Below are 17,207 nucleotides of genomic sequence, written 5' to 3' on the forward strand. Positions count from 1 at the left end.
CTTTGTTCTCATATTTGTGCTTCACTGTAAAAAATTGATCTAGAAGGAACTGAGAAGTAAAGGAAATTTTATGACATTTCTACTCCTGATAGCTCCATTCTGTTATGTAAAAAGTAAAACAAGTCTTAATTTCACATCATTTAAATATAAAAATAAACATAAATTTATAAATACATTTATATAGGTTGGATTCTAGAGCACCAATAAGCACTCCTGAGTGTCGATCAGAGGTGGCGAGTCGATTTAGCACTAGAACGATAACTTAAAGTGCGAGAAAATAAATGAATACAAGTATTTATAGTGGTTCACCATTAATGCGAAGGTTACGACCATTGTAGGGTATCGGGGTTTCGCTATGTGATGTAAAAAGTACAATTACAATGGAGAATAAAAATAGGAGAGAGAGAGAGAGGAGGAAGAGGGGATTCAGAGAGAGAATCTAGAGAGAGGGAGTAAATATGCAGAATATGGGATATGAGATCTGTATATTATCTCTAATTCATTATCATAATCCTCTATTTATATGAGATGATCCTTAGTTGCCTTTTTCCTTGAGCTAACGTGCTGTTAATTGGCAATTTGATAGTTTCCCTGTTCTTCAGTTGACTTTTCTCTTTTCTTGTTTTTTTATTGGATATGCGGTTGCTTCTTTTCAAGATTGGTCTAATTCTTGCCTTTAATATTAGACTCAGGTGATTCAGACTTTGTGGCCTCTAAAAAACTGTAATATCCAGAAATTTTATTAATATAAATCTTGATAATTTACAGGATTTAGATAATGAATTTTCCCAATAATTTATGCATTTTGATGATATGAATTTTTATAATGCTAAGTAAGGCACTTTATTTCGTGACAATCTAATTAAATCGCGACATGCCACACTTAATGTTCTTAATGCGAAGCTATGTGATAGAAATTATCAGATAAGAATATCTCGTGAATTTCAACATGAAAGTAAAGTATCAAGATCAATAACCGGAAACTGCAACTTATGTCAAAGTGGAATTCAATGCGAGAATTGAAATTATTATTCCATAATGTTAGAAATTCAAATTCCAAAAATAGTCAGTAAGGAACAAGGATGGATAATTTTTTTGTTACAATCGTACTACTAACAATAAAATTTAGTCATACTGTCAGTTCAATTTGTGGGTGCTGTCAGTATACAAAAATACTAAGAGTTAAGCTCACGGATGAATTTATTGTTTTGAGCCAATCAAATTAAAGTTGTCATAGGTGATGATTACAATGAAGGGTTAGGATTTGATGAGAGATTGAATGAATAGTTAGAATTAAATCTACTTCTAAGAGAAGAAGACAAAAAATTTGTCTCTCCAACATTTTGTCAATTCAAGCAAAAAGGTGTGAAAGAGAATATTACTATATATGGAAGAAATACCTTTAGTTAAGAGCATGCACTAAAGCAATGGATTAAAATGGAAGCTTAGCTTAATGCCCATTGGATAAAAGGCTAAAAGTGAAATCAATGTGCATGGAAATATGCAATTTTCTTCCTCTTCCTCATGCATACAGCCGACCCCCTTTAGAGGAGTGAATAGCATTTTTTTTTTCTTTCAAATTAGTCTCTCTATGGTTAGTCCATAAATTGGTCATTTTACTTTCACTTGTCACTTCAAAGAAACTCAAAATTTCTCTCCTTCCCTCTTCAAGAATTCGGCCAGCCCTTGTAGAATTCTCCAAGAATTTTCTCTTCAATCAACTCCCACAATCTTGTTTCCAAGCTTCTAGTTGGAGGATCCAAGGTTTCAAGAAAGAGTTTTGGGTAAGAAATTCATGATTTTAGCCTAGTCTTGTTCATTCCTCTACTTTCTTTCAAAAGTGTTAAAATGTGGATTATTCTCTCTTAGAGATTATTACCAAGAAAAGATCTAGGACTCTCAAGTGAACCATGTTCCAATCAAGGTAAATACTTTAGAAACCCTAACTTTAAAAGCTTGTTTTGGTTTCATGAAAATGTGATTGTATTTCTAGGCTGATTTTGTCTCTAGAATCATGATTTGTGTTAGTATGTTATGTGAACATATAGGGGCTGTACTTTATGTTTCAAATCTGTTATTAAAATGTTAGAAATGTGTAAATAAAATAAAAGAGACTAACTTGTGATAGACTAGCAATAGTCTTGTGAAAAAAGTCATTTTTGACTAGTTTAGGTGAGTTTTAGGCTATGTCATGAGAAAAGATTGTTATGGCATGAAAATATTGGCTTTGAACTAACAATATATGATTTAATGGAGTCTAAAAAGTTTGGACCAGATCCGAAAAAGTTCAAAATAAATTATGGATGAAAATACCCCTATAATTAAAAACATGTAAAATTAAAAAGGACGTACTAGATAGAAGCCGAATTAGACTTAGATAAAAAGAGTAAAGTTGTAGCTGTAGATGAATAGAGAAAAGTTTATGTTTGGAGTTTTTTCATATTCCGCTCCTACAAAATTTTAACGTTCAAAAAAAGCGTTAATCAAACTTTAACTTAGAGTAAAATGGTTCCTACAGTCAGAATTAGTCTTTGGCCCAGTTTAAAGTTTTGATCCTTACACTAGGATGAGCTTGATGGTGTAGAGATGTCAAAACCGACCCCGGGAGCAAAAACGTTAAAACTCCAGTCTTTAGGCGTAAAATCATAATTTTAGAAAAACTATTTGTTTTGACTATTTAGGTGAGTTTTAAGCTGTGACATGAGAAAAGATTATTATGACATGAAAATTTGGGCTTTGAACTACTAATATATGATTTATTCAAGTCTGAAAAGTTTGGACCAGATCTAAAAACGTTCAAAAACAAATTATGGGCGAAAAGTCCCAAGGATTAAAAACGTGTAAAATAAAAAAGGACGTCTTAGATAAAAGCCGAATTAGGCTTAGGTAAAAACAGTAAAGTTGTAGATCTAGATGAGTAGAAAAAAGTTTATGTTCAAAGTTTTTCTAGATTCCGCAACTAGAAAAAGTTATCTCATCCGAAAGACGCGTTAACCGAGCTTTGATCAAGGGTAAAATGGTTCCTAAGTTTAGAATTAGTCTTTGGAGCAGTTAAGAGTTTTGATCCTTGCATTAGGATGAGTCTGATGGCATAGAGATGTCAAAACCGACCTCGAGGGTAAAAAGGTCAAAATTCGCGTCTTTAGGGGTAAAATCGTAATTTCAAGAAAAATATGAGGGTTGACCTGTAAGAATAATCCCGGAACCTTAGTTGAGCAGTAAGGGACTTCGAAAGTCAAAATTAGAACCCTTTAGTCACTTAGAGAACCGTTTACGGTAAAACGTTCATTTTGACCGCAAAGGGCAAAATGGTCAAATGGATACCGAGTTCCTAAGGACAGAATGATCATGGAAAGGAATAACTTTAGGTTTGTAATCTTGGATCCGTCAAACTCGCTAGGGGTAAAACGGTAAACTTTTTTAAAGGTAAAACCGTCCATCTGGGAAACCCCGATTAGTCTAAGGACACTTAGAAGACCAGAGACCATCACTTGATGGACTTAGATAAGTGAAGAGGCTCAATTGGGCCTAAGGGCCCAAATAATGGATAAAGTAACCCATAGGTTGACCATAAGGGAAACAATTGGACTGCTAAGGTGAACCCAATCTTAAAGGTCCAAATAAGATATGAGGTAACTCTTCGGTAGACCTAGAGAAACCGAGTAGGTAGTTAGTCCAAGTCCATGCCCAATACGCCAAACCCATCCTTAGAAATGTCTAAAGTTAGAGTGATCTCAAGTAGATGTTAAAAAGGGTAACCTAGAGGTGAATAAGTTGTATACCTACGGGAAGGTGACTTAATTAATTCCTGAGGCTCTAGAATAAAGCAATAATAGTTATTAATTTAATTAATTAATTAAAGTCCCTTGGTTTATTCCTATTAGATTCATCATCACCCTCGTTCCACTGACTACAACGATGGCTACGTCCACTCCTAGCACCTTGAGAATTTGCCGGCTCACTTTGTTGGCTGTTTGCTGGACAGACCGCGTTAAAGGTAGCGATAAGCTGATTCACCATCCCTGCCAATGCGTCCACTCGTGCTTCAATCCTGCCAATGCGCGTTGGTCGACGACGAGCACGTGGTGCCTTTTAGGATTAGCGTCGAGTCTCCTTGTTTCGGTGCCTTCAATATGAGTCCATTGAGCACTTGAGACTTGGTCACTCATCATACCTGAAATGACTTATCAAAGAAAAAGAAAAGTTAAACTACTAGTGAGAACCCATGGATATTAATCACACAAGGCCTTTCCTTCTAGCGCCAAAAATGTTGGAGCAAAATGTTGTCCAACACTTTACCAAGGTCTCTAGACTAGAAATTTAGATTAAATAAATGAGTAATCTAAGAAAATTAGATGAACACTCTAAGAACACAATTAACCTCTAAAAAAGTAACAAGAACAAATGAAGACAATCACAAGACAATTGTATTAAAAAATTAGTGCGCCTCTTTTCCTCTCAAATTGAGAGAATTTATAGTATATTAGAATTGAGGGAGTTTAATTCTCCCATTAATTCGAGAGTTTATTATCTCTTAATTACAATGAGGCTATTCACCTTTTTGTGAGTTAAAACTGATAAAATAATCAATGACAATTAACTTTCAATCATTTAATGTCTTAAATTGGCATCAGTTACTTCACTTGATGACATCACGCCACCTTTGAACTTTCGGCTCGGGAGAAGTTGGGCTCAGGCGAGTTTGGGCTCAAGAGAGATTAGTCTCAGGTGAGCTTGGGCTCGGGAGAGATTGACCTCATATGAGATTTGCCTCAAGCGAGCTTGGGCTCGAGCGACATTAGGCTTAGGTGAGCTTGGGCTCAGGCGAGATTGGGATCAAGCGGCATTAGGCTCAGGTGAGCTTGGGCTCAGGCAAGATTGAGCTTAGGAGAGATTAGGCTTGGGAAAGCTTTAGACTCCGAATTAATTGCCCCTTTAATGCTTGAAAAATTACTGCCCAACAACAAATCTTATAGAAACTCAATGTTCATGGAGGTATTACAGTTGCAATATGCATCTAGATTTGTTCATTCTTTCACTATGAATGAATAGGAAGAAAATTCATCAATGGGAGTTAAAATGAAGAAGTTATAACATTTTAAAGTTTAATTTTTAAAGAGTTTGAAGAGAGAGAAAAAACAAAAATATTAAAAATATTAAAAAAAATAACCAGATAGACTTCTCACACCATTAACCGAAATAACTTTTGTTCCTCAATTCACACTAATCATGTAGATCATAATCTATGGTCCTAATTAAACAGAAGAATCACTTTGTCGCACAATGCTGAACGAACCACAGAATCATATATATATATATATATCATAGACATAATATATAGGTGTGTGTGGGGTATTTAGCCGTCCATCTTTATGCTTTTCTTGATACTAGTTAAGCACATACGATGCAGGCATTAAGTTGTAATTGAAATTTTTATAATGTAGAAAATGCACAATAATATGCGAAAAAAACTTTATATTCTGTTTGTTTTGAGGGTTCTGTTTTAATTATGGATTACGGTTCTTGATTCGCTACAGTGTTCTTCTCTCACAAAAAATTTATATTTCAAATATCAGAATCATGAACCATGATTCTAAACCTATGAACCGAACGTCGCTTTAGAAATTCAAGAGGAGTAAACATCAATAGAAGTCTAGGTGAAAATAGTATATTTAATCATAAAATACATGAAATATTAAAAATTATAAGAGATAAAATAACAAAAGAGGGAGTTAAAACTTAAAAAGGGAAGGGGAAAAAAACACTTAAAACTCACTGTTTTTGACTGTCATGCAATAAAGAACAATCACTTAAATGAAATAAACTAATTGCAATTAAAGTTAGAACTGATTATAAGTAAAAGGATTATTCCAATAAGAAAGTTGAGATTTGAGGTTTAAAAAGTCTACGAAAGAAAGAGAAATCAATTTAAAAGAGAGAAAAAAAATAAAAGAGAAATATAAAGGGAAAAGATAGGGATATATTGGTGTAAAAATTAATATAGATAACTGGAGACAAAAATAAAGGAAAATAAGGAAAGCAAAAAAGAAAGGAAAAAAGGGTTGGGATAAATTTTTTCATTCATAAACTCATTGTTCTGTGAGTAATTATATTTGCACTCACGGAATTTATTAATAACCACCAAATTTTAATTTAAATTTATTATAATTTTATTTTGTATTAAAAATATATAAAAACTCATTAGCATACCCCATAATACAAATGAGTAATACTTTTCAAATAAAGAAAAAAGCATAACTCGCACATTATCTTGATATGATATTGTCCGTTTTGGGTTTAGATTCGCACAATTTTATTTTTGGACTTCACCCCAAAATGCATCATATAATTAGGAGGGAGTGCCCTTCTTTATAAACCAGGATCTATCTTCATCCACAAGTAATATGAGATTGCACAACTTGCTCTTTCTTAACCTTGTGCCTCAAGATATTGATGACTGTCACAATCATCCATTCTTATGGAGGCGCAACACATTCGTTGGCCACACTTTCAGTTGGGTACAGGTTATAATACCATAAGTAAAGATCCGCACATCGACTTAGTATAATATTGTATGTTTTGGGCCTAGGCCCTCAATGTTTTACTTTTAGACTTGACCCTAAAATGCCCTATATTATTCGGAAGTGGTATCATTCCTTATAAACCATGACCTATCTGAATCTTCAGGCGATGTGGAACTGCACAATTTATCTTTTCTTAACCTTGTGCCTCAAGGAATTGATAGTTATCACAATATATATTTTAAAAATACACCCACATTAACTATAATTAGAAAATGTTTTTCGAAGAAATAAAAAAATGAAAAATATTTTGTTTTTACTTATAATTAATTTAATATGCATACTTTAAAACATTCTTAAATGAATAATGTTTTTCTTATTATTATATATAAGTAATTTTATTTATTTAATAAAAATTTAATTTAATGTATGAACTTTGTAGAATGAGAAAATGAGATAAATATATCTTATTAGTGCATGGGTCTGAATTTTACCCTTTATTCTTAATTAATATGTTTTTTTAGTCAAATAATTATATAACAAAAGGGTAAAAATAAATGATAAAAATTTAAACACATGCACTATTAAAAATAAATTCTGCAATTTTCTCTTGTATAAAATATTAACAAAAAAGAGCCCATCTTAAGTTTTCTGGACGTATGGAACCCAAAGCTTGTGCCAAGGACAATTTGTGAATTCTCTAGAATTTCACGACATAATAAATTTTCTTAGTACGTATTACATGCCTGTTAATATAATTTCAATTTCCTTTGAAGAATAAAATAGTATTTCTTTCGATTTCCTAAAGAAGTAATTACACTGGCAAAATTTCACACCTTAAATTAAAATTTAGTAAAGTTTTTAAAATATTATTAATATAGCAAAAATGACTGTAATTATCATAATGATATCATATTTTGTACTATATAATCATATAATCATTATTTTAATGACATGAAAATATATAAAATTTTGCTATTTTTATAATATTTGAAAATTTTTATTAAATTTAAACTTTGATATTAAAATTTTGCTATATGTGCAAATCACCCTTTCGCAAACTCATTCTAGCAATTAGAACTTTTAGAAGAATTATCACGCATACTGTAGTCCATAAGCGAAAAACTTAGGCTAAAAAGCTTAATAATAAAAATGTTTCGAAATAATATAAAACACAAGATGGAGTATAGTATTTTATAAATCAAATCAAGATCAAAATTTAAGTAGAGGGTATGAGAGGATTAAATGAAGTATTATGAAAAACTCTATAAAAAGATAGATTTTTCAAATTTTTATTAAAGAAGTGCCAATTAATGAGGACATTTAGAGTTCGTTTAGTTCGCTGATTTAAGTTGAGATGTGACTTTATATGAGAGCTTTTTACTGTAGCAAAAAAATTAAATGTGACTATTTCTAAAAACTTTTAACTATAATAAAACTCAAATTTTAAACTTAAATCGGTGAATAAATAAAACCACTTGTTCTTTAGAGAACAGAGACAGTCATTTGTGACTACCAAGTTCAGCCCAACTACCACAACATGTAAAGTTGTCAACCACATCTATTTTGTCCTAAATGGGCCTCAATAGATTTGGACTTTAGAAAAGAAAATGAAATTTAGAGCATTACACTACACGAAGAATTGGTGTAGTTATATTTACACCCAAAAAATTCATTAATATCTCCATTAATTAACATTTCTCTAAAAAAAAAAATTTAAATCTATCTTTTATAGATATTATTTTTATAATATCCAATTTAACCCTCTCATACCCCACAAATTTGATTGATTAACTTAATCTCTTTCAATTATTAATGTTATATTTCATTTTTAAAAATATTGTAATTTTATCCACTTTTCTTTATTAATTGTCTTCTTCTTACTTTCTCCTCCTCTTTCCTCCTCTTCTTCTTCTTTTTATCTTTTTATCTTTTTTTTTTATATGATGGCCATTGAATAAGAACAAAGCGGCCATAACACAAAAACAATTAAAAAAAAAAGACCAAACAGACACCAATCCTCCTAGCAACAAAGATAAAAAGGTACAAAGCAACAAAATCTCTTACTAAAATCCACCCAACGCATAGCAGTACAAGACAAATAAAAGATGTTGGATAACAAATAAAAACAAAACAAGGATAACAGAAAACACTCTAACAACAAGTTTTCTAAACAAGGTAGGAAAGGTTATGGAGGTGGAAAACACTCTACTCTTCAAGAGACATGCTTTTTTTTTTTTTTTTTTTTTTTCAATTGGAATCTCCATTGAAATTTTCAAAGAATTTGATAGAGAAAAATTTAGGGTTTATGAAGATGAAAGTAGCTTTAAACAAAAATGTGAGGGTATTTTTTTATTCCTTTAAAAATTTCTTTCTAATTATAGTAAATGTGGATGTGTACTCTTTTATTTATTTATTTTAAAAAAAATACTATTTCCATTTATAGCTAATTTGGGGTATATTAATGTATTTTAGTGTGATTTTAATACATGATAAATTGTAATAAGCGTAAATTATAAATTAGTGAGGTATTAATGAATTTTTGGGGTGTAAATATAATTACTAAAAAATAAAAATAAAAATTTGGATTTACGTCACCAGATATTGGATTTTCATATTTGTGCTCCACAAACGAAGCCTTCAAAGATCAATAAAATATGTTTTATAGAATTTGTCCGCCGAGAAAAAAAAAAAAGGTAATCTACTAAATTACTAAGCGTCATCTGCCAGACACATCGTTCCAAGTATTACCGTTGGTAATCTTCCATCAGTGCAATCTGCGATCATCGGTGAATCGTTGGAGTAATATAGTAGATTTTTTTTTTTATAACTTACCAGATTATTTTTTCTTCTTGACAAATGTGGTCGTACGACTACAGCACTAAGCACTGGAACCGATCGCATGAAGAGCAGTCAGTACGTGATTTATAGTAATTTATCGGATTATTTTTTCATCTAAAAAAATATGGTTGCCGATCGGTCACTCGAGTGTAATTTGGTAGATTACATTTTATAATCTACAAGATTAACTCCAAAATCTACATAAAATAATGCGGAGAAAAAAAAAAGAAAAAGAAAATATTGCCAAAAGGGCCATTTTTTTTACCCTGCATTTTATTGTTATTAAATAATCATACTTCGTTCCTTGTTCTTTTTTTTTTTTCCTTCTATTTCGTTATTGTTGTTGTTGTTATTAAATCAAACGTGATAAATTATTTACCAATTACAAGGGTAGCACAAACTTTTTTTGGTAGTTTGCCAAAATACACTTTCATTTATTTATTTTTGAACGGAAAATTTCATTAATTATTAACAAATTACACATCGCAAATGACCACAACTTAAAAAGGAACTCGACCCCGGACATTAACTCAATCCACCAGTAAAGATGGATGAAGTACAAGGATAAACACAAGTATCGAGAATCAATGGAAAAAGACCCGCTCGATACAAATAAAATCGAGTGCGACCAAAGCTCATTAACAAGAACCACTACGGTCGATGAATAAAATCAGTCGACCGAGACCAAATCCCTAATAGGGACACAAGCAACATGACCTAGAAACAATCTAGGTGTAAACAAACACACACACACTGTTGATAACCAACTCAGACCGGTGGGACACAAAAAATCAAAAAGTGGGGAAACCACTTTTGTTATTACAATAGATAAACTTAACGAAAACAACGCCTTTATTAAAATTAACAAAATCCTGTGAAACCTACGAATAGCTTTAACCATACAAGAATAGATATTGACGACAAGCCAAAAACTATTGTACAGAAGCTAAATAAATTGGATCTTAGCAGAGCCGTCACAGTAGCAACGCAACTGCCATCAATAAAGCTGAATGCAAAAACAACCCAAATGATGCCCCTGCGCCACATATCCACTAGTAACCTCCTACTCCTTACCAGATCTATGCTTCCATTGCCAATGAACCAAGCCCATCAACCATCGACCACACCTACACGACCTCATCCACCGTTTCAAGGGCAGAGAGAGAGAATGAAATTGGTCAATACACTTTCAATTTTTGGTTGCTTAGCAAGTTAAATCCCACGCACTTAATTTTAAAATTCAGATCCTAAATTCAGGATTCTTTGACAATTGCGGTCCAATAAATAATGACAGTCAATTATAATGAATGAAATGATCAACAATTTTTGCACAAAATGCCAATTGGCCGCAAGGTGGACTCGTAAATTAATTTGGACACTTTGAAATCACGAAAATTTCAAAATTTATTTGTGCAAAAAAACTCTTCTTCTTTTGTTTTTTTGGCTGCTGGCTTGTGTTTGCTTCACTTTAGGTTCAAAGACCTTAATAAACCTTTTCTTCCATGCATGCATTTGCGCATAACATATAGTATTGTGACACTTTTCTTAACAAGATAAGAATTTTTTTTTTTTTTTTTTTTTTTTTTTTTTTTTTTTTTTTTTTTCTCTTGTTTGACGAGTATTTGAATTACTGAATATAATTCTTGATTTTCAGCACTTGTAATAAGGAATCTATACACAGGATGCGACAAGATTAACAAGTCATTTATTGGTCGGCAAAAATTAATGGGAACACTCTAAGTGATTCAGGGGTCATTAGTTGATTGGCTGTATATATCATTGATCGCCTTTTACAGGTTCCTGCATTTAGCATTACTTTCTCACAAAGAAAGACCCAATACTAGTGACATTAATTGGATTTTATTATTAATTAGCACCAAAGTTTAGTTGATGAAGACTTCTCAAATAACCGGATTATTTAGAGCTTTTCTTTGTTTCATAAAGTATATATGTATATAACTAAGTTGATTCCTGATAAAGAATCCATTGATATATCACTATCCTATTTAAGTCGTATTTAAATTGTAAAATTTCGTATTTATTTAATTCTTTATAATCTGCAAGATAATAATAATAATAATAATAATAACTATCGCCTTTTTGATTTATTATAGTCACAGCCTGATTTGGTATTCAATTGATCTTCTATAGTACGTAGGCTATACGTAGTTATGTAATGGATACTAGTACTGGCGGTTTCGCAAATTTTCTGTTTTCTGTTTTAAAAAGCTATAAAGTTATATTAATATAAAATATATTAATTAGTACTCAAGTCCATGGACATTGTATGAGACCTATTGAGTCAACTGAATGCTAATACACGAGATACACGACAAGAAGAGATTCATATCTTATTTTGTCAGAAACAAAGTATTATTGGCCTAATTAATTGTGATCTTTTATTAATTTCCACTTAAAAATTATTGCGTCGACCAAAAATGTTATATAAGTGATCCATGAATACAGTTGTAGACGGATTTTGTACAATCTCAATCAATCATTTAAGATAGTTCCAATTCCAAATGATCCACTTAAAATAATTGCATACACAAGGATGTGGATATATTTTATTTAAGTATGGTTCATTTCACTGATTTGAGTTTAAAATTTGAGTTTTGCTACAGTAAAAAATTCTCAGAAATAATTACATCTAACTTTTTTGTTACAGTAAAAAGCTCACATAAAATCACATCTCAATTCAAATTAAAAACTCGAATCAGCGAACTAAACGGGTCCTAGTGTCGATGAGAAATTTGTTTTGCTTTACAAGAGTGTTGTCACAAGTTACAACCATACTTAGATACATGGACAGGAGTAGTGCCATCTACAAACGAGGATGAGGATGAGTAGCCGCTCCACCTGATTTTTTTTTTTTTTTGAAATTTTATAAGTTCGTACATTTTCACCTTAAAATTATACAATTTTTTTACCCCATCTCATCAATTCAGTCACAACCCCGCCTCTTAATTAATTTTTCGCGTTCCGCCCGTGTACACATACAATCAAATTACATGTAATTACTTTTGTCTTGTTTATTTCACCGATTCGAGTTTTTAGTTTTAAATTTTTACAGTAAAAAGTTATCAGAAAATGTCACATCTAACTTTTTCTGTTACAGTAAAAAACTCTCAAAAAAGTCACATCTTAACTCGAATTTAAAATTTGAATCCGTGAAGTGAACGAGACTTTTATGATAGCATGTCAACTCCATATATATAACATCGTAAACAGTCATAAAGTAAATGGATATGCAGTGTTTGTTTTTGTTTTTTTTTATTATTTTGAGTCACAGTATTATCTATTTTGCGACTAGTGTAGTAATATGAACAGTACTACGGTGTCAAACACTGTTCAAAAAGAAAAAAAATAAAAAAAAAAGATGAAAAAGTTGGCTTTATGATACGATGCATCTAGAGTAGTGGGTATATCCAGTGCTCGAATATTCTATAGGGAAAGGAAAAAAAAAAAAAAAAAAAAAAGAGAGAACTTATAAGGTAGAAGACAAACAATAATATAGACAATTAACCAAAAAAAAAAAAAGCAATACTCTAGACAAGAAATAAAGGGCATGGCTTTCATATGTGGCGAAAAGAAAACCATTACTCTCTTTGAATAAATTGGTGAACCTTTTCTGTATCAAGATCAAGTGGCGCTCCTAAAGTTAGGTTTGAGATTTTTTTTTTTTTTTTTTTTTTTGCACGGCAAAATACTAGTGCCATGCACCAAGAAAGTCAAAGATCTGAATAGGATTCGATTCCATTTGCATTCTTTGGCAAATATCGTGGTTGAGCAATTGAAGAAAGGATCTTCTGTTTGTTTATTACCATAAAAATTATGTGCATCTAAACTAGTTTTGCCTTTTCATTTCTTTAGCTTTAGCTAGTATAACTGGGACGAACACTCAAAAAAACTGTCAAATTGAAGTTCAACCATTCTCATGTATCTGAGATATGGCCAATAGTACTTAAAGTAATAGGCATGTGGAATTCGGACACATCGAAAAAGACAAATTAAAACGATACAAGTGGTAGTAATGAATGGAATCGAACTAACGTAAGATTAATCATTTTAAATCGTGCTGTGTAACGTATTTTCAGACATTAGATTATAGTTAAAGTAAACTTGAACCGTTTAAAAACTTTTACCTGATAAAAACAACTCAATTTTCAGTTGTTCAGCTTGATTTGTTTGTAACTAAACAATTGAAAAAACATGATTAAAGAAAATAATTTGTCGTACCATTTTGAGTGTTGTTCATTTGATCAGTGAGTGAGGCCTCACATTTCAATGCAATACTCCAATTGCATGCTTTAATTTGTGTCGAATGTATTTGACATAAATGATGGTGAATTTGAGCACTCAAATGCCGCAATGAGAACCGTGCATGTTTGAAAGTGGCTTTGACAAAGGAACTCAGCAAAAAGCAAGGGCTTTGACAAACAAGGGAAGTTATAGGCTGTCAAAGCTCACATATACCTAATTTAAAAACATTGGCGTTAAAGGGCCTTTTTGTAAAGAAATAAATACGAATTGGCATGTGCCAAACTCAAGATCATAACACCGCATGTGTCCCAAGACCAAAACAAGATTTGCAAAATCCCTTGGATCTTTTGTTTTTTGTGAAAACAAGGCAAACATTAAGATTTGAGGCAAAATGACATTTACCGCCAAGGAGGGATCCAATAATTTTATTTTGTGATCAAATTTATAGTTGCTTGATTATGGAAAAGCAGTATTTTATTTTTTTAATTAGCCCTTTTTTTTTTTTTTTTTTTTTTCTCTCTAAATGTTTATACTCCGGACTCGCACAGAAGATCTCTCAAGTATAAAGAGGTAGCAAATTTAACATTTTCCTTTATTTGTGCCTTGTTTGAACAGCTTCTTTTTAGACCATAAGAATTGTAAACGTAATACCTTTCAAGAGAGTGTTTGAAACCTATATCTTTATTTCTCGACAAATATCTCTTACATTCGTATCTTTGTCCTTTCAAGAGAGTGTCAGCAAAAACCAACGGAACGGTACATTTTGAAGTTCGAAGTTGCATTAGTGATATAATCCAGGGGTCATTTTCAAGAATAATTCTTCTTTTAACAAAAAGTTGGATTTTCTCTTGAGAAAATTAAACATTTATGAAAGCAACTTCTTGACTTAAAATTTTAAAGAAATATATTAGTAAGTAAATAAGTAATACTTATGCTAAATACCTCACTTAAATATTTTGGAAAACTTTGTACAGTGAAGTATGAAAAAAGAAAAACCTTTTAGGGGGAGAGTCCCGTTCATTTCACTGATTCGAATTTAGAATTTGAGTTTTGTTACAGTAAAAAGCTCTCAGAAACAGTCACATTTAACTTTTTTGCTACAGTAAAAAGCTTTCATATAAAGTCACATCCCAACTCAAATTAAAAACTCGAATAAGCGAATTAAACAGACTCATATGTTAGATCTCCATCAGCTACCATTAAATTATCATACTCAATAATATAACTTGAAATGATTATCATTTGATTTAACAGTTAAAAATTATACTGGAATTTGATTTAACAATTAAATATTGTCCTACAAATATGATATTTCCTTTTCTTTTTTATTTTAATACCATTCACTTTGAGATTTCAAAAAATCATACCTTGTATTTTGTGCCGTCATATATATATATATATATATAATGGATAGTTTTATTCATACCTTTTTTTTACCTTTCACATCCCATTTTAAATACGCACCTCACATAATTTTAAAAGAACTAAATTTATTTTTTACACACCCCTATTATTTTAAGGTTATCTTTAACAACTATTTTTATAAAATAATTATCTTGTCTACTTCAATTTTCTTTTCACTCCCACTATTTTTATTTTAGTTTGTTATTTAAATAGTATTATTTCTCTATCTCTTCATTTTTTTTTTGTTTTTTTTTCTTTTTTTGTTGAAATTTTAGGTGTTAAGCCTTTTTTCAAAACAAAAAAAAAATCAAATAGAAGATGAAACGTGAAAAAAATCAATCCAACTTTATAAAAAAAAGAAAGAAATAGCAAACAAAATAAAATGATTAGACTTTACAAAAAAAAAAAATCAGTAAAAAATATAAACATAATATGAAAAAAAGACAAAATAAAATTGGTCATACAATTCCAATGGCATAGCAAATTTAACATTTTATGAATGCAACTTTTGGAATAGTCATTGAAAGGTGAAAATTAGCATTTTTTATAAATTTTAAAATAACAATAGTTTATAAATTAGGATATAATATGTGGGGTGTGGGGAGAGAGATAAAAACTATATAATTAGTTTCTCTTTTGAACTAAATTTACTTACATAATTAAATATGTCATAATTGTCCTTTTTTGTTGTAAGGGTCTTTTTGTCATAAGAAAATTTAATGTAAAGGAGGGGTGTGGAGAATAAAAAGGGATGTGTGAATAGAACCACCCATATATAATATATCTTAAGATTCCTTTCAAAAAAAATTAAGATTGCTAATTTATACTCAATTTATACCTTTCTGATTAACATGAGATTTTGACATGGAAGTCTTCGAAATAACCTTAGTATTTAGTAACTAACATCTATTTATGTGACCAAAAAGAGTTATTGATTTTTGAGCTTTTCAGAAAAAGTTAAAAAAGAAGAAAAAAATGGTGAAAAACTAGAAGTAACTTTTTAGAGCACAGATTTTTAGTATTCGACATGTTTGGTTACAAAATAAACATTAGCTCGGGTATTAATGTAAAAGGCAATATGGGCAATAAAAAGTTCTTTTCTCTTTTAATCAAAATCTGTTGTTGATAAAGTAAAGTCATAAATTGAGCACATAACTGAGGTATAAACTGCTCCATAATAATGGGTATACTTTTTGATAAATCTCAAAATGCAGGGACTAAAAAGGAAAAAAAAAGACTCTTTGTTTGAAATTGCAATGGATATATATATATACTTAAGATGGTTTCGTAGTCAAGAATTCTCGTTGGAAACTATCTTCATATCATATCGTACCTATTTACCCTATCAAGAGCTAAAAAAATATCCTTGCAACATTATCGATACTAAAATAGCATCAAATTAAATGATAAATTCAACAACATTGCCCCTAACGTCTCATAAAATCTAACCAAATCTTTAAAACCGAATTCAAACTGGAAAAATGACAAATCAAAATATCATACTCCAATAATATGAAACAAAATTCCTAAAATTCAATACAAAAGTTGAAAAACAAACTAGAGTTTTCAAATCCAAACTCCAAAAATACGAAACTAAATTCCTAAAATTAAATACAAGAACTAAAAGAGAAAAAAAAAAAAAAAAAAAAAAACCCCCCAAACAAACTAGAGTCTTCAAACCGAAACATTAGAACACCAACAACATCATTCTTCTCTGTTTTTTTATTTAAAAAACATTAGTTTTAGGGTACTGTACTTTGCTTCTTTTTTTTGTTTTTTTTATTCCATATTACCTTCAACATTATATGTTATAATCTATAACAAATATTACAATTTATGCAACATATTATATACATATTATCAGGTCGGGTCGGGTCGAGAATCTAACCATACTGTGCCTCCATCCTCGACTCGAGAGGTAAGTACATATTCATATAGTATTCCCGTAAGTATCGATCATATTATATTCATTTTCGAGTAAGAATGTCATTTCATTTTTTTGTACCTTGAGAAACCAAGTTCTATCCTGAAAACTCTTTTATATATATATATATATATTTAAATTCTTTTCTTCTTCTTTCCTCAATCTTTGAGTCAAGTCATATAAGAGTTGGACTCAATATAAGATAAAACATAACATACTTATATTTTGTAAATTTTATATGTGCATATATATGG

Source organism: Morus notabilis, unplaced genomic scaffold (assembly GCF_000414095.1).
Source record: "Morus notabilis unplaced genomic scaffold, ASM41409v2 Scaffold2035, whole genome shotgun sequence".
Classification (NCBI taxonomy): Eukaryota; Viridiplantae; Streptophyta; class Magnoliopsida; order Rosales; family Moraceae; genus Morus; species Morus notabilis.